The sequence below is a fragment of the Aotus nancymaae genome, unplaced genomic scaffold (genome assembly GCF_030222135.1).
Source record: "Aotus nancymaae isolate 86718 unplaced genomic scaffold, 86718_ANA_hifiasm-v0.15.2.pri h1tg000007l, whole genome shotgun sequence".
NCBI classification, from domain to species: Eukaryota; Metazoa; Chordata; class Mammalia; order Primates; family Aotidae; genus Aotus; species Aotus nancymaae.
In genome coordinates, this window is record NW_026988418.1 from 15,035,347 (window position 1) to 15,059,719 (window position 24,373).

The 24,373-nt window shown below is 38.0% G+C and overlaps 1 protein-coding gene and 1 pseudogene across 7 annotated transcripts in view; one reads left to right on the forward strand and one right to left on the reverse strand.

Annotated features, from left to right (window-relative positions):
- The window catches only part of OSBPL9 (oxysterol binding protein like 9), a 209,562-nt gene that overhangs the window by 77,205 nt on the left and 107,984 nt on the right, over positions 1 to 24,373 (forward strand). The window lies entirely within an intron of this gene.
- On the reverse strand, positions 23,305 to 24,221 carry LOC135273165 (glyceraldehyde-3-phosphate dehydrogenase-like; annotated as a pseudogene).

Here is a 24,373-nt window from a genome sequence, read left to right on the forward strand (position 1 = left end):
TGGCCAGAGAAAGGCCTAGGGATGCTCCCCATATGGATTTAAGAGTCAGGGAGTCCAACATTAACCTGAACCCAATTTAATTTTAATCCTGTTCTAACGCACAGTTCTCTTACTATATCAACTGAGGGAATATTCCCAGGTTGTTGAGGGAAACAAACCAGTATGTTTTCTCATATTTACTCCTCCTTTGCAGAAGTCCTGCTTTCCAAAGAAGACTGAATGTAAAGCATGGAGTTACCAGTAAAATAAGGATGCCAGTGCTGACTCTAGAAGTGTGAGATTAGAGAAATACATGTAAATACTCAATGTGGTGCCTGCCAAATAGCAGGGCTTGAAACACCATAGCTGCTGCTGTTACTTTGTATGAATTTACTCGTGGTAATGTTGCTGCTGTTTCTGGGATTCCCCATTTCTCCTTTTTCTAGTCTAGGGTTTGGCCTGGAGATAACCCAAAATAGGTTCTTGAAAATCTCACACGCTGAGGAATGGCACAAGGGATACAGAGCTTATTGAGCGCTATTCAGGGAGTCTCAGTTTAATAGGAGAATGATCAATGAGCATAGCAGCTGGTACAGCAGGAACTGTACCAAAGGCTTAATTATATTTTCTCATTTAATTCTTTTAACAACTCCAAAGACAACTATGAGGAAACTTAAGCATAGAATACTAAATAACTTATGCACCGTATATAGTTTTGAACAAATAATTATAGTACAACATGTTATATAGAGACCTATGGATGTGTTGAAGAGAAAACTAGTAGAGGCAAGGGAAAGCTTCACAGAAGAGATAATATTTGATGTGGGTTTTGAAGGATGAAATAGAGGTGGAGATTGGCAAGGATAGAAGTGGAAAGAAGGATCATTTAGCAACCTGCAGAGAAAGGGGCAGCATATTCTAAGTAAAGGGAACCTTGTGTGCATGAGCTTGGAAGTGTGAAAAAGGATGACTTGTTTGAGAAATATAAGAAGTGCCCTGTATTTTAGAATACATGGGAGGTGAGGAGAAGGAGGCTTGAGTTGAACTGGAACTAGATAGATTATCAAAGATCTCATACACCAGAATGGTAGGTTAAAATAACCTTTTCTGTAAATTAGGAAAAGGCAAATTTTAGTCAGGGAAGCCTCCTTATCACATTTGTGGCTCAGAGGAAACAGTAGGAACTAGTAGTGAAGGGAAGTGAGATTGGAGGAAAGGAGCCTAGTGTGGAGCTTACTGCAGAGGCTTTGGTGAGAGGTGATGAAGGTTTGAACCAAGGCAGTAACGGTAGTTGCTTTTACTTACACAGGATACACCCTGATTATCAATGGACAGGCTATGAATGGAATATGACTATTTTAAGTATAAAAATTGATGCTTGACCGTGTTCTCTGTGTGAGAGATTTTAGATACCTCTCAAAACTTTTGAGTATGAATCTTTTAGGAGTTTACATTTTCAACTAGTGAGATAAATCAGGGTAATGCCATAAATGCAATATACAATTGAATTTTAGCAATGTGGTTGGGTTGGTTCATGGTAGAGAGAAGTGAATCTGAGTCATAGCCTATCTGAAAAGAAATACCTTTTTGTAGCTTTATATATAGAAGCTAGAACTAAGTTTAACATCGTTGTCTAATGTTTTTTTTTTTTGGCATGATTTATTATCAGTAAGAATTACTTGGGCCAGGCATGGTGGCGTATGCCTGTAATCTCAATACTGTGGGAGTTTGAGGCAGGAGGATTGCTCAAGCCCAGGAGTTCAAGACTGGCCTGGGCAAAAAAGTGAGACCCTTTTTATAAATTACCAGGGCATGGTTGTATGTGTCTATAATCCTAGCTACTTGGGTGGCTGAGGTGGGAGGATCACTTGAACCTAGGAGTTCGAGACTGCTGTGAGCTATGATTGTGCTAGTGCACACCAGCCTGGCAACAGAGCAAGACCCTGTCTTTAAAAAATAAAAATAAACTAAAAAAAATTTTTTTAAAATAATTTTAAAAAATGTTTTTCTTTGGGAGGCCAAGGCGGGCAGATCATGAGGTCAAGAGATTGAGACCATCCTGGCCAACATAGTAAAATTCCATCACTATTAAAATACACCAAAAAATTAGCTTGGTGTGGTGGCGTGCGCCTGTAGTTCCAGCTACTCGGGAGGCTGAGGCAGGAGAATTGCTTGAACCCAGGAGGCAGAGGTTACAGTGAGCTGAGATCACACCACTGCACTCCAGCCTGGTGCCTGGTGACACAGCAAGACTCTGTCTCAAAAAAAAAAAGTTTTTACACTTTGTACTTAATGAATTTGATTTAACCATAGTGATTGGTATAAATTATTGTAAATCCTAAATGTAGGGAGGACTGAATCTGTGACATTTTACTATAAATAGGTTGTGTTTTATGAGATGGAGTTAAAGCTTTTGGAATGTACTTAGATAATGTCTAAGTTTATATTGCAGTCTTGATCTAGGACTATATGCTCTCTGAAAGAAAGGTGAAGATATTATATTAACAGCTTATGCTAAATATAGAGAAAGGAGGAAGTAGTTTACTGCTAGTCCTTTGCCCTGAGCAGAAGTCCTTGGAAAAGGGCAAAGAGGGAAGCCTTCAGAAAGATTGTTTACCAGGAATATTATAAGAATGTAATGCAGAAATGCCTTCACTCTACCTTATACCCTGAAGAAATATTTGCATATTCTTTTTAAGTCTAAAGGGCTTCCTTACCTGCAATATGTAAGGAATAACATCTATTTTCAGAATAGTAACATAAATCAATCATGATAATTTCTTATAATGTAGTTCTGTTACTCTGTTAGGCCACATCTGTTTTGGTGTTCCTTGCCTTGGAAGCCGACAAAAGAATTAAGTAGCAAATTCTCTTTTCCTATAGATTTATATTTTTGGCCTTGCTTTACTTTCTTTCCCGAATTTTCTAACAGGCATTTTTTCCCCCTCTTTCTTTCCTTTCATTGGCTTAGTCAAAAGTTGAGTGATGTATAATATTCTTCCTTTCTGAAACTTAACCTTGGTAATCAATGGCCAGGTATTTTTGAAGTTCTATATTTTTCCTCATGAATTGGGATTTGGCTTTAGCTTCTTATAATTACCTCCTGTCATCCTTCTTTCTCTTCTCTATGTTAAAGATATATTTTATGTTGGCTTTTCCTGGAGAAGGAAAGTTAAATTAATAAATTCAATAAAACCTCTTTTAATAAGCTTCTTGCAGAGGTCAGGTTTACCAAATTTCAGGATTAAATGAGCGCGAGACTCTTCAAACCCCAAATAAAATTTTGGTAACCTACCACCTCCTAATCTGATTTTCTTCCTGTATTCTCTGTGTTATGGAACAGCACTTCCCTTTACCCAATTAGCCAAATTTGAAGCCTGTTTTCCCTACGTCTGCATTCCCGCTACATCTGATGAGTTACCATGTCCTTTGGTTTTCATCTTTTCTTTATTTCCTGTCAATGACATGGCCCAGATTCATATCTATAGCTTTTTAAGCTTCCTTTTCTCCCATTTTCTGGATTATTTTCTGCCAAAGCAACCTCCTTATTGACATTTGAGTGAATTCTCTAAAACCATCCTATCTCTAACGTTAGTCCCATCAGTATTATATTAATGTGTCTTAAAGATTGAAAACTCAAACCCTGATTTTTCTAGATTTCAAAATTAAGAAATAATGACCTAGGATTAGACCTTCTCTGAAGCCTAGAGTTCAAATAGGAAATATTTACTGTAGGAGCTATATTTTTTTAGGATATATTTACAGATAAATTTACTGAGGCTTTCCATTGACTAGGAATAATTTAACTTAGAAGTGTTTAATTTTAGAATGAACTGAAAGGAACCCATAAATCTGCATCTGGTTTTCATCGTCTGCTGATACCCGGTTGCCCAGTATAGTGCTGACTTTGTTCCGGAGACTTACAGCATTGCCTCATATCATCAAAGCAGAAGTTGTAGGGGAGAAACACTTTTGTAAATATTTACCTGCGTTTTATCTAAGAGTTTGGAGACTCCAGCTAAAACTATTCATAAATTGTTGAAGGAGCCAATTGTGGCAGCTTTAATAGGATTATTAAGCAAAAATAATGATTTCTTAGGAAATCTGTTTTTAAGATTCTAAATGTAATAATGGAACCCTACACCGAATAATAAATTAGTGGATCATCATTCTTCATTCAACAAATATTTATTGAGGACCTGTATGCCTGGTATGATTCTAGGGGCTTGGGATACATCAATATGTAAAACAAATAAAGATCCCTGCTTTTGTAGAGCTTATATTTCAGAGGGAGGAGGGATAAATAAACATGAATACGTATACAATCATGTGTTGCTTAATAATGGAGATTCATTCTGGGAAATGCGTCATTAGAGAATTTCATCATTCTGCCAACATCACAGAATGTACTTACAGAAGCCTAGATGGGATAGCCTACTATACACCTAGGCTACATGAAATAGCCTATTATTCCTAGGCTGCAAACCTGTAGAGTATTCCTGCAGTAAATACCGTAGGCAGTTGTAACACAATGAAAAGTATCTGTGTATTTAAACATAGAAAAGATATAGTAAAAATATAGTATAAAAGATAAAAACTGGTATGCCTGTATAGGGCACTTACCATGAACGAAGCTTGCAGGATAAGTTGCTCTGGGTGAGTCAGTAAGTGAGTGGTGAGTGAATGTGAAAGCCTTGAACATTACTGTATACCGCTGTAGACTTTATAAACACGGTACACTTAGGTTACACTAGATTTATTTAAAATTTTTTTCTTTCTTCAATAATAAATTAACCTTAGCTTGCTGTGACTATTTTTGCTGGATAAACTTTTTAATTTGTTTAACCTTATGTCTCTTTTGTAATAACACTTTGCTTAAAATACAAACATATTGTATAGGTGTACAAAAATATTTTCTTTATATCCTTATTCTCTTAAGCTTTTTTTGTCTAAGATTTTTTAAAAATGTATTTTAAGGTTTTTTTTAAAAAAATGAAGATACAAACACACATATGAGCCTAGACCTACACAGGGTCAGGAACATTAATATCACTGTCTTCTGCCTCCACATCTTGTCCTACTGTAAGGTCTTCAGGGGCAATAATAGGCATGGAGCTATCATCTCCTATGATAACAATACATTCTACTGGAATACCTCCTGAAGGACTTGCCTGAGGCTGTTTTACAGCTTTAAAAAATAAATAAACAGATAGAAGGCATACACTCTAAAACAATGATAAGAAGGCTGGGTGCAGTGGTATACACTTACAATTCCAGCACTTTGTGGGGCCAGCAGGGGATTGCTTGAGTCCACAAGTTTAAGACCAGCCTGGGCAACATAGCAAGACCCTGTTTCTACAAAAAAAAAAAAAAAAAAAAAAAAAAATTAAACCAGCATGGCACTTGCCTGTGGTTGCAGCCAGTTAGAAAGTTGAAGCCAGAGGATCGATTGAGCCCAGGAGGTCAAGGTTGCTGTGAGCCATGTTGACCCACTGCATTCTAGCCTGGGCAATAGTCTTTTTTTAAGACTCTGTCTTTAAAAAAGACAGAGAGAAAAAAGAAAAGAAGAAAATATAGATCACCTTTCATCCCAAACCTCAGGATAGCTGAACGAGGGAAGGGAAAAAAATGTAAACAAATTGGAACATTATAGTGTTGTAGATGCTTTGATAGAAGCATATACAAGATGTAGTAAGGCACACAGATCGTTCTAATCTGATCTCACCTCTGTTCTTATTATGATAGCAGTTTATTTAAATAATGACTCAAACTTCCTGGATATCAAAGCATGGGCTTAGATTACTTTAAACTTAATCATGTGAATTGGTCATTCTCTCTCCTCACTTCTTTTTTACCTTTTTAAAAAATACCATCTTAGGTTGAATTCATGTGAGCTAATTTTTAATTCTAAAAAAAAAAAAATACCATCTGACTACTCAACATGTCCCAACTTGTTTCAAATTATAGTCAGTTGCATTTTGAGCCACCTAATTATCTAAGCAGAATATTTGTATTCAGTATCCATCCTGCTATTTGTAGTGTAACTACCCACAGATACATAATGAGCAAGACACTAAAATGTGCAAGGTACTTTGCAAAATGCTAGAGATACAGCAGTGATAAGGCTGACAAGCTTCTGCTTTCTAGGAGCTCACATTCTAGTGGAGGAAGAATCAAGTAAGATATCACATATATTATATGCCAGTAGTTCCCAGTTTTTGGTCTGAGGATCCTTGTATATTTTTTAACATTATTTAAGGACTTTAAGGAGCTTTTGTTTATGTGGGTTAAATCTATTAATATTTGCCAGGTTAGAAATTAAAACTGAGGGATTTTAAAAACAAACTTTATTTAAAAATAGCAATAAGACTTTGGGAGGCCGAGGTGGGTGGATCACGAGGTCAAGAGATCGAGACCATCCTGGTCAACATGGTGAAACCCCGTCTCTACTAATACAAAAAATTAGCTGGGCATGGTGGCGCGTGCCTGTAATCCCAGCTACTCAGGAGGCTGAGGCAGGAGAATTGCCTGAACCCAGGAGGCGGAGGTTGCGGTGAGCCGAGATCGCGCCATTGCACTCCAGCCTGGGTAACAAGAGCGAAACTCCGTCTCAAAAAAAAAAAAAAAAAAAAAAAAATAGCAATAAGAAACCCATTATACTAACATTCATGAGAAAATAATAATTTTCCCAAACAAATGGAAGAATGACATCATGTTAGATTTTTACATTTCTCTTTCATAGAAGATAGCTGGATTCTCATATCTGCTTATGCATTCAATTTATTATGATGTGTTATTTGGATTGAAGTGTATGAACACGTAGCCTCAACAGATACGTAGTTAGAAAAGGGAGGAATATTTTTATAACCTTTTTAGATAACTGTGGATATTCTTTGCTACTTCACCGAAATTTAAGTGATAGTTACTTACAGTTTAGTTACAGTGTGAAATCTGAAATTGTATTAATGACGTTGATATATAAAAATACTTTATCACATTAAAATTCATTGGTTTGTATGGCACCTTGAATGGATCTTTTATGCTTTGTATGAATTTGTAACATCATGCATTGGTTATTTGAAAATATTGTTTACTGAATTTTATGGATCTTCCAAATATTGACACATTTCATTTTATAACATAAAAAAATAACATTTGTTGATATTGCTCCAGACTCATCAGAAAAGGCTTTAAGTTTTCAGAATCTGTCAAGGTCATGGTGGCTAGTGAATACATGTTTTCCAAAATTCTAATGTTTGCCTACAAGCTTGAATTTTATAATTGCCAACAAATACTGTCAATTTTTTGAAATGACATACTTCATTCATCTTCAGGGAAATGTTTGCCAAATACCCGAGAGTGAATAATTTAGTTTGTCAGTTGTTCTTTGTAGTAAAAATGATATCCTATTAACAAAGTACCCGTTAGTTCACAACTCAGACATTTGCACAAGTGCTTTTCCTTGAGATAACCATCACACTTTAGTATGTAGCACAAGTACTTTATGTGTACTTCCCATTTGTCACAGAGACTATGTATTTAAACCACATTTACTCAAGGGTCGAAATTTGATAATGTTTAATGCTTTTCTTCAAGGGCATTCTTAAAAGAAATAGGAATGTTTTATTTTTTCCTGCAAGCATGTAGTGGCAAAGAATTTAGTGACTACCAGTTCTGTTTGGTGCCATTGCCTTGATTTGTGCGTGTGTGCCAGCAGTTTTACCACCATTTCTCTAACATCATCATTGCAAAGATGACAAATACAGGCTGTTTTAGTATTAATGTGAAAATAGTTTTGCGCTAAGGACCCCCGATCTCATTGGATTCCCAGTGTTGTTACATATCTTATTTCCCTTGATTTTCACAGTGGAACCATGAGGTAGTTGGTGATATTAACCCCACTTGAACCCAGGTTTCCTGACCAGAGTTTCTGGTGTTTATTCTTTCTGTTTCCTACAATATCTCCAAACTGTGGAAAAGTTTATGTTGTCATTCCTTAAGAAGGACTTTGTTCAGCAAAACCAGAATGGGATGGGGTGAGTTTATTTAACAGAACTAGGTGATACCTAGAGACTCCATTCTCGTTACTGCTTTTTAGGTGCCATGCTGTTGTGAAATACTAAACTTTTCTGTTTCCTTATTCTAGAAAATAAGGATAATAACAATAATACCTATCTCATGTAATTGTTGTGAAAATTTAGTTAATGCATGTTATGTGCTTCAAACCATGCTGACACAAATTGAATGCTCAATTGATTTGGCTTTTATTATTTACAATTAGAGATGGGGTTCAGGCATTCCAGCTGAGGGAACAACTTGAACAAAAGCAGGGAACTGTGTCATATGAGCAGTAAAAACAGTCTAACAGAAGTGTAGTGATTCATGGAAGAGTATGTTGGGACTTAAAACTGGGAAGGTAGATTTGGACCCTGATTACTGCTAGACTAGAGCTCTAAACCACTGCTCCAATTTGTGTCCCTAATGCCTAAGACAATTGCTGGTACATGGTGTATGTATTTTTATACTGCCTGAGCATTGGAATGTTTGAATAAATTTAAGGAAGAAGAGAGCAGGTGCTCTTACCATGAGCTACATATGTGGAGAAGGTGACATTTTAGCATAGCCCAGAAGAGTGAATAGAATTCTAATAAGCAAAGATATTAGAGGTGTGAGACAAAGCAGCAAATGTAAGAAAATGACAATCTTTGCTTATTCTACTTGCCAGCATAATTTCCCAAAATCCCTTGCCAAAAAAATTTCACAAAGACCCTGACTCAGTGACTGAGCACAGTCCCCCCCCCAAAAAAAAAAACCCTGAAGACAGTAAATAGGGTAGAACACAGTTTTCCTTGTCTCTATCGTAAATCACTGCATTTTTAGAAAAGACAAGTTCAGTCACCCTAGTTGTTGCCTCTTTCTGCATATAAGATAATGTCCAACAAGATTAGCAATTATGGCCCCATGATATGTAATACACTTACATCCAAATTTTCATCAGATTTTGTTCTAATTTAACTTCTAAGCACATACAGAACTGCCACTGTCAATATATAAACTGTGGTCTAAAACCCTACTTTGGAACAGTCTAACAAAAATTCTCTTTTTTTTTTTGAGACGGAGTCTTACTCTGTCACTGGAGTGCAGTCGTGCAATCCCGGCTCACTGCAACCTCCGCCTCCTGGGTTCAAGTGATTCTTCCGCCTGAGCCTCCTGAGTAGCTAGGACCACAGGCGCGTGCTACCACGCCCGCCAAGCCCGGCTAATCGTTTTGTATATTTAGTAGAGACCGGGTTTCACCGTGTTGGCCAGGATGGTCTTGATCTCTTGACCTCGTGATCCGCCTGCCTCGGCCTCCCAAAGTGCTGGGATTACAGGCATGAGCCACCATGCCTAGCCCAAAAATTCTCTTAAAGACTATCCTAGGTAACAGTCCTCAGAAAGACTTCTAAATAAAACTAACTTTAATTCTTTAAAAGCTCTCCCTGTCCCTGTTTTGTTTTTTCTTAGTTGACAGAGGCTAATAGAATGTGTGAAGATAGCTGAGCACTGTGGCTCATGCCTGTAATTCCAGCTACTTGGGAGGCTTAGGCAAGAGGATTCCTTGAGGCTAAGAGTTCAAGACCAGCTGAGCAACATAGCAAGACCCCACCCCGCCATCTCTAAAAGAATAAGTAATTAACTGGGCATAGTGGCCTTTGCCTGTGGTCCTAACTACTTGGGAGGTTGAAGCAGGAAGATCACTTGAACCCAGGAATTTGAGGTTGTAATAAGCTATGATCCTGCCCCTGCTCTCCAGACTGGGCAACAGAGTGAGAAAATAAATGGGTGAATATAATACCTCACTAAATGATATACTACCCAACTAATTTATTGTACTTTTCCGGAGACTGTTAATTACTTGAGATCATGAATTGTTTTTGTTTTTTTTTGTTTTTGTTTTTTTTTGAGATGGAGTTTCACTCTTGTTACCCAGGCTGGAGTGCAATGGCACAATCTCGGCTTACCGCACCCTCTGCCTCCTGGGTTCAAGCAGTTCTCCTGCCTCAGCCTCCCGAGTAGCTGGGACTACAGGCGTGCGCCACCATGCCCAGCTAATTTTTGTATTTTTTAGTAGAGACGGTGTTTCACCTTGTTGACCAGGATGCTCTCGATCTCTTGACCTCGTGATCCACCCACCTCGGCCTCCCAAAGTGCTGGGATTATAGGCGTGAGCCACTGCGCCCGGCCCCATGAATTGTTTTTATCCTTGCTCATATCCCAAACATAGTACCTCGTAGGTATTGGGGCTCAGTAGCTATCTGAGCAGTGTCTCAGCAGTTAATCTTGTAAATGTGGTTTTTGTGTAATGTTTTAATTTCACAATAACTTTCAGAGAAAAGGAGGCCTTCCTGATTATAGAGGTTAATTTTTTTTTAAATTAAATTGCAGAACAGGCAAGTAGCCACTTCCTTTTGCATACAGGCAGTAATATATTCATAGCTGTTTGTGTCTTAAAGGAGAAGGTGTGACTTTAGCAGGACAGATTCCTAAGCAGTGGATCAGGAATGGTAAGGTATAGGAGTTTTGGAAAGTTGTCCTAAAAGCTACTTCTTGTGGTTTAGATTGTGAGAGTTACACCGGAAGAGTTAAATCTTTTGAATGACTTCACGTTCTTATTCAAATGTATATAATATAGAAAATGTGATTAGATATGTAATAAATGAGCAAAGATTTTAATATCCTGAAAAATGTATTTTACATACTAGACAAATACTGTTTTCCTCTGTGCATCTTATATTGTTTCCATATAAGTGAGGCATTATTGGGAATTAGGAATTACTAGTAATCTCTTCTCTACTAATTTTCTCTGGCAAATTGTTCTCTGGATTAGTAGAACTTGTTTTCTCTGTTGGATTAATAGAACATGTGATAATAACATTGATATTTTCATATATATCAGGCATTGTGGTAAATATTGTACAGATTAATCATTTCATTTAAATCTCACAACCTTATAAGGTCTAGGTACTGTTACCGTCCCCATAGGTAATATTGTCATCCTTAGATTACAGATGAGAAAAGTAAAGCTTAGAGAATTTAAGTGTCTTGCCCAAGGTCAGAATGAATAAGGTCAAAGCTACGTATCAGACCAGGATTTGGACCCGAGTCAGCCCTCTTGGCCTTTACACTTTGCGGCTTAAGAGAAACTAAAAAGCAATAACTTTGTGGGACAGTGGGGTGGCTTACAGTAGTGTTTTCCAAACTGTGGATTGCAGTCCATTAGTGGATTATAAAGGTCTATTTAGCGGACCCAAGTTGGCATTTTTAAAAACCAAATTACAGCAGAGAGAAAAGCATCAATTAAGAGCAAGCACTCTTTTATGAAATAAATGTTCCAGTTTATATGCATATGTGTGTGTACACATATGTGTGATGTTATAAAATGTACATTGTGGGTCACAGTCAAACAAAATTGGAGCCCACTGGCTTACAGGATGGAAAGCAAGCTTGAAAATATAATGAATAGAAGTGGTAGATGCCAAAGAAGAAATTCTAGAGATAAACTGAATGTACAAATAACATTATAAAATAAAAGAGAAGAAGAGTAAACTTGTCTATATATTTGGTAAAAATACTTTAGCACTCAAAATGTTTTAACTCATTGAGTTAGGGCTTTTTTTTGGCAGGGATTCACTCAGAGTTAGTATAGCTTTAGTTTTATTTCTAGAGAGCTGCCTCTGCAGGTGGTTTGTGAATTGTGTATATCATTACTGTATTTTTATTTCTCATGTGAGCAATCTGTTATGACTGAATAATAACCAGACATCTCTGGTGCTTCATAGACACAAAGCCCTTTTTTCTATTAGATCCTTTTGAGTAGAGGTTTATTTACTTACATGCTAGGAGAATGGAGAAGGTGGATTAGATTAGTCAGAATAATATTGACTCTTGAATTTTCAGCTGGAAGGGAGAATTTAGTTCCCCTTCCAATTTTAAGGTGCAAAATGAATATTCATTTTCAAGACTATCATAAAACAGCACAAAAATGCGTATTCAGGCAATGCAAGTGGCTTGTTAAAGTCAATACTAGAAAAAAGTAGCAAAGCTCCACAAAAGATGTCCTGTTCCTGCTCCTATATAGTAATTTGCTCTTGTTTGCTTAGTCTGTTTTTTCATTTTTTATTTTACCTGGAATGTCTTCCCTGTCGGTGCTCCCTTGTTTTCCACATACCCCTACTTCTTTCTCTCTCTCTCTCTCTTTCTCTCTCTCTCTCTCTCACCCAGACACACACATATACCCTCACATACCTTTGCCTCTAATTTCTACTCAGTTTAAAACTCAGCTTTAATTTCCTTGCCTCAGAAGCTTTCCCTGCATTCACCTTTACAAACACAAATCTCATTATTTATTTTGGTGCTCAATTTGTCCTCAATTTGGCCAGAGGAATCCTATTTAAGCTGACTTCTGTGTTCTTTTAACATGCCCCTGTCATTCTTTAAGTATTTCCTTACTTTCTGGCACAAAAAGACATTCCAGGCTCATTTTATACCTTCTTTGTCCTGTTCTGGAATCAACTGTTTTTCCAGAGAGTGCTGGTTTCTTCTAATGAAAATGATATTTAGAAATCAATACCTAGTGCTAGGTGTAGTTACTGCTTATGGAGTGTTATGGCTCCCAGGCTTTCTGAGAGCTAAGAAACGTATGAATGTTACATAAATAGGTGTGTGTGTATGTGTGTGTGTGTGTGTGTGTGTGTATACATGTGTACATCCATGTTCATATTTATTTCCGTATGTATCTACACGTAGATAAATATCTATGTGTATACTGAAAACCATTATGAGGTCATGCTGATACTTCCAGTTACAGTCTATCACAACAAAAATAATTCTGTTTTTTCCCTTACCATATTTAACTCCATTTTCCAAAAGTGATAAAAACTCTTTGTTGTATTTACTTATTTGATCAATCCTTCTGTATCGAATTGTTTTCCAATCATCCACCTCCCTTTATAAATGTTACTATCGCTCCATTCAGCCTTGGAAACCTTGTGCCAGGTGGAGCCCGTTCACTGCAATGTGGATATCTTCCTTCCTTTTCTTGGGTTCTGACTCCCTATGTTGGACTTTCCCATTGTGTAGCTTCCTTATTCCTCTTGCTTTGGGCTCTGATGCCCTGTGCTAGGTTGTGCGTTTACATGATGCATGCCCTCTTCACCCTACTCAGGCTCTGATGTCCTGAGCTGGATCTTCCACCCATTTGGTACAGCACTTTTAACTAAACTACAGAGCTCATTTGAATTTTCCCTCTAATGCTCCTTTTCTTTTCCAGGATTCAATCCAGGATGCCATATTGCTTTTAATTGTAGTAGTTCTTTGTTTTTTATCTTTCATGACCTTGAAATTTTTTATGAGTATTGGTCAGTTATTTTGTAGAATGTCTTTCATTTTGGATTTATCTGATATGTACTCATGATTCGATTGAAATTATATATTTTTGGCAAGAATACCACAAAAATGATGCCGTTTCCTTCTCAGTGGATTGTATTGGGAGGTATAGAATGTCAATTAATCTTATTACTGGTGATGTTAACCTTGATCACTTGATTAAGATAGTGTCTACCAGATTTTTCTATTATAAAATTATTATTTATTCATTTGGGGGAGATACTTTGAGACTATGCCAATTTCCTGTTTCTCCTCACTTTTGCCCACTGATTTTAGCCATCACTATGCCATCAGTGGATCTTGCCTGAAGTAATTATTGCTGTGGTGTTGGTCTAATGGTGATTTTTAATTTTTCTCGTCCTTCTACACTTATCGTAATTCTTCTAAAGGAAGAGATGTCCCATCTCCCCTATTAATTTACTTATTTAATTATTTTTATATCAATATTGGATACTTGCGTATTTATTATGTTTTATGGGTTACAGTCTAGTACTCTGTGAATTTATTTACCTAAAATCATGAGTTTATACTGAAACCTCCAATTGTAGTTCAACATCAGAAGGTTTATTCTATCCTTCTTCCCTTCTGTATTTCTAATTTTTTTCTCTGATAATGAGAAACCTGGTTCTCATTATCTGTAATATATTCACTTGTTTGTAGTTACAGAATTGCTAACCTGTACTCCTATGAAAATCAGATTTACTAACTAGAGTATTGTATTTGTATATGGTTCTTTTCTTCTTCTTCTTTTTTTTTTTTTTTTTTACTTATCCTTTCACTATATAGTCAAAACACTGTTTTTCAAAGTTACTTCATGTTTTAGTTAGTTTGGGCTGCTGTAACAAATTACCATAGATTAAGTAACAGCAAACATTTATTTCTCATAGTTCTGGAGGCTGGAGGTTTCGATCAGGATGCCAGCATGGGGGTCAGCTTCTGGTGAAAGCTTTCTTCCAGGTTGCACAATCAACTTCTTATCCTTATAGCCTCATGTGTTGGAAGGAGAGTGAGACAGCTCTCTGAGGTGCCTCGTCACATTAAAAAGGGTTCCACCCTCATGACCTAATTACCTCCCGCAAGTCTCACCTCCTAATGCCATCACATTGAAGGTTAGGATTTCAACATAGGAATTTTGGGGTAACACAAACATTCACTCTATGGCATTAAGGTTCAATTATGTGAAACATTATGGTTCTGAGAGGCTGAATATTATACAAAAAGATATGTTCAGAGTGTCACTGCCTCCTTAATTCTTACTAACCTGTTCCTACTCTACCTGGCTTCCCATCCTTTTTCACCCATGGCTTGTAAGGTGACCAATTTCTTTAGTTTCCTTTAGAATCTTTATATTTCTTTTGCACAAATAGGCAGATGCAGGTATGTTTTCTGATACCCCTTTTTTCTTATAGTGAAGGCACACTTCGCTTTTTAAAAATTTGATGGTATATCTGAATATCACTAAAGAAATCTTCCTCATTCCTTTCTTTTTTTTTAAGATAGGGTCTCACTGCACTGTATTGTCCAGGTTGGTCTCTCAAGTGAACCTTCCATCTCCTGGGACTGCAGGTGTGTGCTACGGCAACTGGCTTTTATTCTTTTTGATACCTGCATAGTACTCCTTCATTTATTCAACCACTCTCTGCTGTATGAGTATTTAGGGTGTTTCCAATATTTTAAAGTTACCAAAAAAAATGCCATAGTGAATAACCTTGTTCCATATGTATTTTTATGCTGTTGGATGTTGATTGATTTTTTTCACATATTCAGCCAATTGTGTATTTCTAGAGTAAACCCAACTTGGATATGATATATTTTTTTAAGGTCATGGTTATTCATTCACTTCACATTTTATTCTTATTACATTCAGCTGGGAGAGGAAAGAGTCATGCATCAGTGTATAGATTGTGCTATTCTATTGTAATGGTTTTATATAGGATTTTTGCATGTCTGTTACTCTGTTAGATTTGCCTACAATTTTTCTCTAATAACAGTCTCGTCAGATTGGTATCAAAGTTATGCTGGCCTTAAAAAAGAGTTGTGGAGTGTTCACTCTTTTTCCATTCTCTAGAAGAGTTTTGTATTAGAGATTGGCATTATTTTTTTCCTTAAGAATTCTCTGGTAAAGGCTTCTAGGCTTGGATTTTTCTTTGTGGGATGATTTTCAATTTTTTTTTTTTGAGATGGAGTCTCACTTTGTGGCCAGGCTGGAGTGCAGTGGCACAATCTTGGCTCACCGCAATCTTCGCCTCCCAGTTCAAGCGATTCTCTTGCTTCAGGCTCCCTAGTAGCTGGGATTACAGGTACGCACCACCACACCCAGCTAATTTTTGTATTTTTAGTAGAGACAGGGTTTCACTATGTTGGCCAGGATGGTCTCAAACTCCTGAGCTCAGGTGATCTGCCTGCCTCAGCCTCCCAAAGTGCTGGGATTATAGGCGTGAGCCACTACACCGAGCCCATTTTCAATTATTTTAATATTAGAGTGTTTTTGACCTACCAAAAGGGTACTTTCCCGTGGCCCGACCTAATAGTTATAGCACTATCTAGGTTTTAAAATTTGTTATTGAGGTAGTTTTGGTAGATTATATTTCTTTAAATATTTTCCGCTTAGTTAAAATTTTCAGTTTTATAGTCAGGGAGTTAAGAATATGTGCATCAGTTGTGGTGTTCTCTTTCTCATTCGTGACATTAATGACCTGTGCCATCATATTTGTGTTGTCTTTCTCCCTTCCTCCTCCTGTCAGTTTTGTTAGAAGCTGATCAATTTCATTAGTTATGTTAGGTAACCAGCTTAGGTTTAGTGACCTATCTATTGAATGTTTGCCCTCTATCTCATTAATTTATGTTCATTATCATTTCTTTTTCTACTCCTTTCGAACTTCTTGTTGTTTTCAACCTTTGTGCTTTTTGTGTGTGTGTGTGTGCTCTAAAAAAAATTTTGCATTTATTATCTTGGTCTTTTTACACATTTTATCTGCTTTTGTCAGAAAAAATGCAGAATGTCTACTTAAATTTGAATTTTATTAGAGAAATTTTATTTTTCGTATAAGTATGTCCCAAGCATGGAACATGCTGTACTGTTATTTGCCACATCTGACAAATCTATACTTGGAACAGTTGAGGCAGAGAGAGTTAGGCAATTTACCCGAAGTCACCCCAGTTTTTGACCCTGTTCTTTCAACTCCATATCTAGTGGGATTTCACTATGCTACCACTGCACTCAGGCTCTCTGAAAGTCAATTCTTTATTCTTTGGAAAGAAACAAAATAGTTTTTAAAAATATGATGAAAATGGGTCTAAACCAGGTAACTATGAAAGGTCCTTCCATTTGTGAGAGGCTATGTTCATAGGGATGGATGAGGTTAACATGGAACAATGCTACAGCTATTACGAAGAGAGCATCAGTCAAGGTTCCTAGTTGTAATCAACAGAATCCATCGCACCTCATTAAGAGAAAAAAGAATTCTAAGATGCAAAGCAGCTTACAAGAAATTCTGCAAATCCAGGCACTAGAGCTAGGGAGAGTCCTCAAACTCACCGTAATGACTGCCCAGTGAAGACCACAGTTCCACTGCCATTGAGCATAAGCTTTGCAGCTCATACGACCAATGCTGGGAATAGGTTACTCTCATATATACTGACCCCTGCTGCCTTTGAATGTGCCATGTTTCTCCACCACCCTCTATCATCCTCACTAGGGTGGATTCTGTGCATCATCTTCTATCACTCTTCTCTAAATCAAAATCTCCAGTGAGGTCTAATTGTTGCTGCCAAGGTTATATTATTATTATGTCTTAATTACAAGAAAAACTGGAAAAACAAACCTCTGGTTTTTACCCCAGACAGACAAAACTCACAATGGGAGATTCTCCATACATCAGGAAGGTGCACAGTAAGTACTGGAGGGCAGAGAAAACATGCCACACATTGACTTCTGATGTGGTTCAGATCTGTGTCCCCACCCCCCACAAATTTCATGTCAAATTGTAGTCCCCAGTGTTGAAGGTGGGGCCTCTTAGGAGGTGGTTGAATCATGGGGGTGGATTTCCCACAAATGGAGAAGCACCGCCGTCTTGGTACTGTTCTCGTGATTGTTAGTGAGTTCTCACAAGATTTTTAAAAGTGTGTAGCACCTACTCCTTCACTCTCGCTCACTCCTGCTCCTGCCATCTGAGAGAACTTACCCCCACCTTTGCCTTCCACCTGTATTGGAAGCTTCCTGAGGCCTCCCCAGAAGCAGAAGCAGCTACGCTTCCTGTACAGCCTGCAGAACTATGAACCTTACCTCTTCTTTTTTTTTTAAATAAATAACCCAGTCCCAGTCTCAGGTATTTTCTTTTTCTTTCTCTTCCTTTCCCTTTCCTTCTTTCCTTCCTTCCTTTTCTTTCTTTCTTTTTTTTTTTAATTGCATTTTAGGTTTCGGGGTACATGTGAAAACCGTGCAAGATTGTTGCATAGGTGCATACGCGGCAGTGTGATTTGCTGCCTTCCTCCCCTTCACCTATATCTGGCATTTCTCCCCATGCTATCTCTCCCCAGCTCCCCACCCCCCGCTGTCCCTCCCCTATTTCCCCCCAACAGACCCCAGTGTGTAGTGCTCCCCTCCCTGTGTCCATGTGTTCTCATTGTTCAACACCCACCTATGAGTGAGAACATGTGGTGTTTGATTTTGTGTTCTTGTGTCAGTTTGCTGAGAATGATGGTTTCCAGGTTCATCCATGTCCCTACAAAGGAGGCGAACTCATCGTTTTTGATGGCTGCATAATATTCCATGGTGTATATGTGCCACATTTTCCCTGTACAGTCTATCATCGATGGGCATTTGGGTTGGTTCCAGGTCTTTGCTATTGTAAACTGTGCTGCAATGAACATTTGTGTGCATGTGTCCTTATAGTAGAACAATTTATAATCCTTTGGATATATACCCAGTAATGGGATTGCTGGGTCAAATGGAATTTCTATTTCTAGGTCCTTGAGGAATCGCCACACTGTCTTCCACAATGATTGAACTAATTTACACTCCCACCAACAGTGTAAAAGTGTCCCTATTTCTCCACATCCTCTCCAGCATCTGTTGTCTCCAGATTTTTTAATGATCGCCATTCTAACTGGCATGAGATAGTATCTCAATGTAGTTTTGATTTGCATTTCTCTAATGACCAATGATGATGAGCATTTTTTCATATGTTTGTTGGCCTCATGTATGTCTTCTTTTGTAAAGTATCTGTTCATATCCTTCACCCACTTTTCAATGGGCTTGTTTTTTTCTTGTAAATCCGTTTTAGTTCTTTGTAAATTCTGGATATCAGCCCTTTGTCAGATGGGTAGACTGCAAACATTTTTTCCCATTCTGTTGGTTGCTGAGTCACTCTAATGACTGTTTCTTTTGCCGTGCAGAAGCTGTGGAGTTTGATTAGGTCCCATTTGTCTATTTTGGCTTTTGTTGCCAATGCTTTTGGTGTTTTGGTCATGAAGTCCTTGCCTATGCCTATGTCCTGAATGGTTTTGCCTAGATTTTCTTCTGGAGTTTTTATGGTGTTAGGTCTTATGTTTAAGTCTTTAATCCATCTGGAGTTAATTTTAGTGTAAGGTGTCAGGAAGGTGTCCAGTTTCTGCTTTCTGCATATGGCTAGCCAGTTTTCTCAACATCATTTATTAAACAGGGAATCCTTTCCCCATTGCTTGTTTTTGTCAGGTTTGTCAAAGATCGGATGTTTGTAGATATGTTGTCTTGCCTCCGAGGCCTCTGTTCTGTTCCATTGGTCTATATCTCTGTTTTGGTACCAGTACCATGCTGTTTTGATTACTGTAGCCTTGTAGTATAGTTTGAAGTCTGGTAGTGTGATGCCTCCCGCTTTGTTCTTTTTGCTTAGAATTGACTTGGCTATGCGGGCTCTCTTTTGGTTCCATATGAAGTTTAAGGTGGTTTTTTCCAGTTCTGTGAAGAAGGTCTTTGGTAGCTTGATGGGGATAGCATTGAATCTGTAAATTACTTTGGGCAGTATGGCCATTTTCATGATATTGATTCTTCCTAACCATGAACATGGAATGTTTGTCCATCTGTTTGTGTCCTCTCTTATTTCCTTGAGCAGTGGTTTGTAGTTCTCCTTGAAGAGGTCCTTTACGTTCCTTGTTAGTTGTATTCCTAGGTATTTTATTCTCTTTGTAGCAATTGTGAATGGCAGTTCGTTCTTGATTTGGCTCTCTTTAAGTCTGTTATTGGTGTATAGGAATGCTTGTGATTTTTGCACATTGATTTTGTATCCTGAGACTTTGCTGAAGTTGCTTATCAGTTTCAGTAGATTTTGGGCTAAGATGATGGGGTCTTGTAGATATACAATCATGTCATCTGCAAATAGAGACAATTTGACTTCCTCCTTTCCTATTTGAATACCTTTTATTTCTTTTTCTTGTGTGATTGCTCTGGCTAGAACTTCCAGTACTATATTGAATAGGAGTGGTAAGAGAGGGCATCCTTGTCTAGTGCCAGATTTCAAAGGGAATGCTTCCAGTTTTTGCCCATTCAGTATGATATTGGCTGTTGGTTTGTCGTAAATAGCTTTTATTATTTTGAGATACGTTCCGTCAGTACCTAGTTTATTGAGGGTTTTTAGCATAAAGGGCTGTTGAATTTTGTCAAAGGCCTTCTCTGCATCAATTGAGATAATCATATGGTTTTTGTCTTTGTTTCTGTTTATGTGGTGAATTATGTTTATAAACTTGCATATGTTGAACCAGCCTTGCATCCCTGGGATGAATCCTACTTGATCATGGTGGATAAGCTTTTTGATGCGCTGTTGCAATTGGCTTGCCAGTATTTTATTGAAGATTTTTGCATCTATGTTCATCATGGATATTGGCCTGTAGTTTTCTTTTCTTGTTGAGTCTCTGCCGGGTTTTGGTATAAGGATGATGTTGGTCTCATAAAATGATTTGGGAAGGATTCCCTCTTTTTGGATTATTTGGAATAGTTTCAGAAGGAATGGTACCAGCTCCTCTTTGTATGTCTGGTAGAATTCGGCTGTGAACCCATCTGGACCTGGGCTTTTTTTGGGTGGTAGTCTCTTAATTGCTGCCTCGACTTCAGACCTTGTTATTGGTCTATTCAGAGTTTCAACTTCTTCCTGGTTTAGGCTTGGGAGGAGGCAAGTGTCCAGGAATTTATCTGTTTCTTCCAGGTTTCCTAGTTTATGTGCATAGAGTTGTTTGTAATAATCTCTGATGATGGTTTGAATTTCTGTGAAATCTGTGGTGATATCCCCTTTATCATTTTTTATTGCATCTATTTGGTTATTCTCTCTTTTCTTTTTTATTAATCTGGCTAATGGTCTGTCTATTTTGTTGATCTTTTCAAAAAACCAGCTCCTGGATTTATTGATTTTTGAAGGGTTTTTTGTGTCTCTATCTCCTTCAGTTCTGCTCTGATCTTAGTTATTTCTTGTCTTCTGCTAGGTTTTAAGTTTTTTTGATCTTGCTCCTCTAACTCTTTCAATTTTGACGATAGGGTGTCAATTTTAGATCTCTCCTTGCCTCTCATGTGGGCACTTATTGCTATATATTTTCCTCTAGAGACTGCTTTAAATGTGTCCCAGAGATTCTGGTATGTTGTGTCTCCATTCTTGTTGGTTTCAAAGAACATCTTTATTTCTGCCTTCATTTCATTGTTTATCCAGTCAACATTCAAGAGCCAGTTGTTCAGTTTCCATGAAACTGTGCGGTTCTGGGTTGGTTTCTGAATTCTGAGTTCTAACTTGATTGCACTGTGGTCTGAGAGACTGTTTGTTATGATTTCCATTCTTTTGCATTTGCTGAGGCATGATTTACTTCCAATTATTTGGTCAATTTTAGAGTAGGTGTGATGTGGTGCTGAGAAGAATGTATATTCTGTGGATTTGGGGTGGAGAGTTCTGTAAATGTCTATTAGGTTTGCTTGTTCCAGGTCTGAGTTTCAAGTCCTGGATATCCTTGTTAATTTTCTGTCTCGTTGATCTGTCTAATATTGACAATGGGGTGTTAAAGTCTCCCACTATTATTGTGTGGGAGTCTAATTCTCTTTGTAAGTCATTAAGAACTTGCCTTATGTATCTGGGTGCTCCTGTATTGGGTGTATATATATTTAGGATCGTTAGCTCTTCTTGTTGCATTGATCCTTTTACCATTATGTAATGTCCTTCTTTGTCTCTTTTGATCTTTGTTGCTTTAAAGGCTATTTTATCAGAGATGAGAATTGCAACTCCTGCTTTTTTTTTTTTTGCGCTTCATTTGCTTGGTAAATCTTCCTCCATCCCTTTATTTTGAGCCTTTGTGTATCCTTGCATGTGAGATGGGTTTCCTGGATACAGCTCACCAATGGGTTTTGGCTTTTTATCCAATTTGCCAGTCTGTGTCTTTTGATTGGGGCATTTAGTCCATTTACATTTAGGGTTAATATTGTTATGTGTGTATTTGATACTGCTATTTTGATGCTAGCTGACTATTTTGCCCATTAGTTGATGCAGATTCTTCATTGTGTTGATGCCCTTTACCATTTGGTATGTTTTTAGAGTGGCTGGTACTGGTTGTTCTTTTCTATGTGTAGTGCCTCTTTCAGGAGCTCTTGTAAAGTAGGCCTGGTGGTGATGAAATCTCTGAGTACTTGCTTGTTCGCAAAGGATTTTATTTTTCCTTCACTTATGAAGTTTAGTTTGGCTGGATATGAAATTCTGGGTTGAAAGTTCTTTTCTTTAAGGATGTTGAATATTGGCCCCTGCTCTCTTCTGGCTTGTAGGGTTTCTGCTGAGAGATCTGCTGTGAGTCTGATGGGCTTCCCTTTGTGGGTAACCCGACCTTTCTCTCTGGCTGCCCTTAGCATTTTCTCCTTCATTTCAACCCTGGTGAATCTGACGTTTATGTGCCTTGGGGTTGGTCTTCTTGAGGATTATCTTTGTGGTATTCTCTGTATTTTCTGGACTTGAATATTGGTCTGCCTTGCTAGGTTGGGGAAGTTTTCCTGGATAATATCCTGAAGAGTATTTTCCAGCTTGGATTCATTCTCTTCGTCACATTCAGGTACGCCTGTCAATCGTAGATTAGGTCTTTTCACATAGTCCCATATTTCTTGTTGACTTTGTTCATTCCTTTTTACCCTGTTTTCTCTAATCTTGCCTTCTCATTTTATTTCCTTGAGTTGATCTTCGACCTCTGATATCCTTTCTTCTGCTTGGTCAATTTGGCTGTTGAAACTTGTGGCTTTCATATATATATCTATGCAAATTTTTAAATATATTTATAAGCAAATATATTTGTTTATCATATATAAGCAAAAAGGCTGAAAACAAGAAGTTGCATATATACTTGCATATATAAATTGTATATATAAATGCATACTTAGTTGTTAAATGTATTTTTAAATAGTTGTGTATAAAATGCATATATATATATTTTTTTTTATTTAAGGCTACAAATTTCCCTTCATGTACTACTTTAACTGTATCTGATGAATGTCATTATGTCATATTTTCATTTATTCAGTTCTACATGTTTTCTAATTTGTAGTGCAGATATTTTTTCCTGGCCTATGGATTATTTAGAAGTATATATATTTTTAAATTTCAAAACTTCTCAGTATTTCATTTTGTTTTTATTTATTTCTTTCTTTTTTTGACTGCATACACAGGGGACTTTATTGATGGTACATGACAAGAGGCCCCACCCTCTTTAGGGGGTCTGGCATGGAAACTGTCAAGAAGAGATTCTCATTGTTGTGGGGTACTGAGTACAGCAGGTATTCCCCAGAAGCTGAGGTCCTCTCTTATCCTTTAGTGCTCTTGCTGATCCTCGGGCACTTACTCCTTGGAGGCCGTATGGAACATGAGGTCCATCTCCCTGCTGCTGTAGCCAGATTCATTTTCATTGTCATTACCAGGAATTGAGCCTCATCAAGTGGTCATTGAGGGCAGTGCTGGCCCCATCATGGAAGGTAGAAGAGTGGGTCACACTTAAAGTCGGAGGAGACAACCAGGTGCTCATATAGCCCAGGATGTCCTTGAGGGGGCCCTCCAGTGCCTGCTTCACTACCTTAATGTCATTGTATTTGACAGGATTTTCTGGATGGTAGATCATATCTGACACGTAGGTGGTGGGGACGTGGAAGACCATGCCAATGATCTTCCCATTCATCTTGGAGATAAGCTTGCCCACAGCCTTGGCGGCCCAGTAGATGCTAGGATGATATTCTTGAGAGCCTCATGGTCCTCATGCCACAGTTTCCCAGAGGTACCATCCAGCCACGTCTTCTGGGTGGCAGTGATGGCATGGACTGTGGTCATGAGTCCTTCCACAATGCCAGAGTTGTCATGGATGACCTTGGATGGGGGTGGTAATCAGTTAGCGGTGCAGGAGGCATTACTGACAATCTGGAGGCTGTTTTCGTACTTCTCCTGGTACATCACAAGCATGGGGGTGTCATCAGAAAGGACAGAGATGACCCTTTTGGTGCTCCCCTCTAAGTGAGCCCCAGCCTTCTCCATGGTAGTGAAGATGCTGATGGACCCAACAACATAGCACCAGTGTCACCCCCATTTGATTTTAGTGGGATCTCACTCCTGGAAGATGATGATGGGATTTCCCTTGATGACAAGCTTCCCATTCTCAGCCTTGATGATACCATGGAACTTGCCATGGGTGGAATCATACTGGAACATGTAGACCATATAGTTGAGGTCAAAGAAGGGGTCATTGATGACAATACCCACTTTGCCAGAGTTAAAAGAAGCCCTGGTGACCAGGTGCCCAATACAGCCAAATTCGTTTACTCTATCCTTCACTTTCACCATGGTGTCTCAGGGACACGGCTGGTGCTGCATAAGAAGAGGTGGCTGTCTGTCAAATGAGAGGAGCAGAGAGCATCAAAAACCCTAGCATTTTCTAATTTATCTTTTTTTTTCTTTTTTACCGTTTTCTAGCTTAAATTTTCACTATGGTTAGA